Source organism: Colobus angolensis, unplaced genomic scaffold (assembly GCF_000951035.1).
Source record: "Colobus angolensis palliatus isolate OR3802 unplaced genomic scaffold, Cang.pa_1.0 Scaffold405, whole genome shotgun sequence".
Lineage (NCBI taxonomy): Eukaryota > Metazoa > Chordata > Mammalia > Primates > Cercopithecidae > Colobus > Colobus angolensis.
Window position 1 is genome coordinate 396092 of NW_012117433.1, and position 3658 is coordinate 399749.

Genomic DNA, 3658 nt, shown 5'->3' on the forward strand with positions numbered 1-3658 from the left:
GATATGAGGCTGGTGGGATGTTGTGATAGAAAATGCTGATGATCCCAGTATCCAGTCGCTGTTGATTTTCAGAGTAACCGAACCTTCCTTCTAAGTTTTAGCTAGGAATGTGGCCACACACACCAACCATATTCCTCCATTCCCTTCCATCTTCCCAACAGAGTTCAGGCAAGTTGAATGGAGTGAAGGGAATGTGTGCGTGTGTGCATGTGTGTGCGTGCATGTGTGCGTGTGTGTGCATGTGTGTGTGCATGCGTGCACATGTGCACCTCAGCCACAGAACTCTCTGCTCTGGACTTTCCTTTCCCATCTGCTATAGAACATGGACATAGCAGTGGCCTGGCTTCAAATCTGCAAAGTAGGAAAAGCCCACAGGGCAGAGAATCTTAGCCTAGGTTTCCATGAACTAGTTATGAAAATAATAATTGTTACCTTATTTGTATGAACTTCCAAAAAAATTATCATTGCCTTTAACTAGGAATGAGGAAAAAAGAAACAATAGCATTAGCAGTGCCTCTGATTCACCAACTGAAACGTTAGATGATTTCGTATCATATCACAGGAATGAACGAGACTTCAAAATAAGTGTACCGTTTATGCTCATCACCACTTCAAAGTGATGCTGGGCACGAAGTTCCTCCTTTAGATTAGGTTATTTAATGTCTTATTAAAGAAGCTTATGTTACCATATCACAATTTTCAAATATTTTGTTTTTATATTTTTATATTTTGAAAACTATATTCACTTTGTTTCCTTTGTAGCCATCTGTTTTTTGTTTGTTTGTTTGCCTGTTTTTGCTCTTGCCATGTTACTCAGGTTGGAGTGCAGTGGTGCGATCATAGCTCACAGCAACCTCCAACTCCTGGGCTCAAGCAATCCTCCCACTTCAGCCTCCAAATAGCTGGGATCACAGGTGTATGCCACCACACCTGGATACTTTTTAAATTTCTTGTAGAGATGGGATCTCCCTACGTTGCCCAGGCTGGTCTTGAACTCCTGGGCTCAAGTCATCTTCTCAACTTGGCCTTCTAAAGTGCTGGGATTATAGGCATATAGGTGAGAGCCACCATGCCTGGCCATCTATATTATTATTTCTTTTTGAGGAGTCTATAGGCTTTAACATGCTGCCAAAAGAGAGCACTACATATGATAAGGGTAAGATCTCTTGCCTAGAGTGTGGTTTAATAATATTATGAGAAGAACCTAAGTAAATGACTCCATACAGCAAACTGCTCCACTAGCCTGGACCATTCACGGTGGAACTGCTACATGAAAGATGAATGAAATTCCATATCCTTTAGCACAGCCTCTATGTGTCTCTCTGTTTAGCAGTCATGGAACTGATTCTCCCTCAGTGTCTCCAAAAAGAACCAGCCCGGCTGACGCCTTCCTTTTGGATTTCTAATCTTCGGAACTATGGAAGAATAAGTTTCTGATGTTTTAAGCCACAAGTTTATGGTCATTAGTAATTGCAGCTCTAGCAAACCCATACAGATTTTGCTACTAAGAAGCAGGGTGCTTCTGTAACAAATACCTAAAAATGTAGAAGTGGTTTTGGAATTGGGGGTTGAAGGCTAGAAGTACTTTGAGGCAAATGACAGAAAAAGACTAGGTTGCCTGGACAAGCCTGTTGGGGGAAATATGAATGCTTTAGGTGATTCTGCTGATGTGGAGACCTCAGCAGGGATCTGGGATCTGGGATGGAAATGAGGAAAGTGTTATTGGAAATGCTAGGAAAGGAAATCCTTGTTATAAAGTGGCAGAAACTTGCCTGAGTTGTGTTCTGAGGTTGAGTGCAAAGGATAATTTGTAAGCAATGAAGTTGGCTATTTAGGTGAGGGTGTTTCAAGGAACATGAAGAAAGTAAGGCTTGGTTTCTTCTTAATCATTTTGGTAAAATATGAGAGGAGAGATAATTTGAGGAAAGAATGCTGGAGCAAAAAAGGGACCAGGACCTGATGACTTAGGAAGTTCTGAGCCTTTTTGGATAGCAAAGAATACCGTGGTGAGGAACTTCACCGTGGACAGAGAAAGGATGTCCTGTAATGAACACCAAGGGAGTGCCCAGAAAACCTTTCACTGAAAAGATTAGGCATGTATCATGGATCCAATCTGAGCAGAATCCAGAGAAAAAGATAGGGTTACCCAGGAAGAATTCTGGAGAACTCTTCTGTCTAATGACATAGATTCCCTTGATATACCCAGGAACCTATGAGGATTTTGAGAATGTTAAATCAGTAGAAACACTGCCAACTTTGACCAAAAGGGACAGAGACAAGACGAAATGAGAGAAAGTCATGGGACTTATAAACTTTACGAGCAGGAAACAGGCCAATAGAGCTACTTGACAGCCAACATGCTCTACCCTTTCAGAAAAAGGAAGAATGACTCCAAGGACAGAGCTGTGGTTTTAGAGACTGACTAAGCTACTGCCACCTGCACCCAGAAGCCAGTCACACCACTGCCGCAGGCCCAGGGGCAGGGGCCACGCACAGAGCTGCTGTGGGCCCAGGGTGTGTAGGATCATGCTGCAAAAGATTGTTCTCAGGCCGTAAAACCTAATAGGGTCTGCCGTGCTAGGTTTTGCTTAATTCCAGTGGCCCCTTTATCCCTCCCATTTTTCTCCTTTTTGGAATAAAAGAAAAAGCAATAACAAATGTCTTCTTAGTTTTAAATGGAGAAGATGTAAACACACCAATGTATCTTGGGAGCAGATAACTTGTTTGCTAGATTCACAAGTCCAGAGAAGGAGAGGAATTTCACCCTAGGATGGATCCTTCTCAAAGTTTGACCCATATCTGATTTAGATGACTAGATTTGGTATCTTTGACCTGATAATACTTTTTAATGAGATTTTAGACTAAGAATAGATTTTAGTCCAATGGGTTAAGATTGTCAGGGATGTTGGGATGAGGTAGATGTCATCCTCTCATGGAGCAGACATGGATTTGCAGTAGACAGTAGGCAGACGGTAGAGGGCTGAATTCATGCCTCTCCAAAAGATATGTCCACTGGGAACTTCAGAATGTGACCTTTTTTTGGAGTAAACAGTTTTGAAGATACAATTAAAGGAAGAATTTCAAGATGAAATTATTTTGGGTTGGGATTGGCCCTAAATCCAATAACTGATGTTCTTGTAAGAGAAAGGAGATTCAGGTTTGAGATACATATACACAGCTCCCAAATGCAACCCCTGTCCTGACTCCAGCCCTGCTCAAACTGGTTGTTTTAGAGACAGAAAGTTTCTTCTATTTGTTCCAATCAGAGTGATGTCCAGGACTTCATTTCATGACTGAGGAAGAGACTGGACCACAGGCTTGGAACTGCAGCCAGCCATTTGCTCCCAGAAGGGAAGGCAGCCTGAGTGTGCAGCCCAGACACAAAAGACAGGCAGAAGCAGGAAAATCAGAGGAGCAAAACTGCAGCATGCATGAAATTTCTTTTGAAACTTGAAATACAGGAAGTCGAATTCCTGAATAGACCAATAACAAGTTCTGACATTGAGGAAGTAATTAATAGCCTACCAACGAAACAAAGCCCAGGACCAGACGGATTCGCAGCTGAATTCTACCAGAGGCACAAGGAGGAGCTGGTACCATTCCTTCTGAAACTCTTCCAATCAATAGAAAAAGAGGGACTCCTCGCTAACAAAGCCCA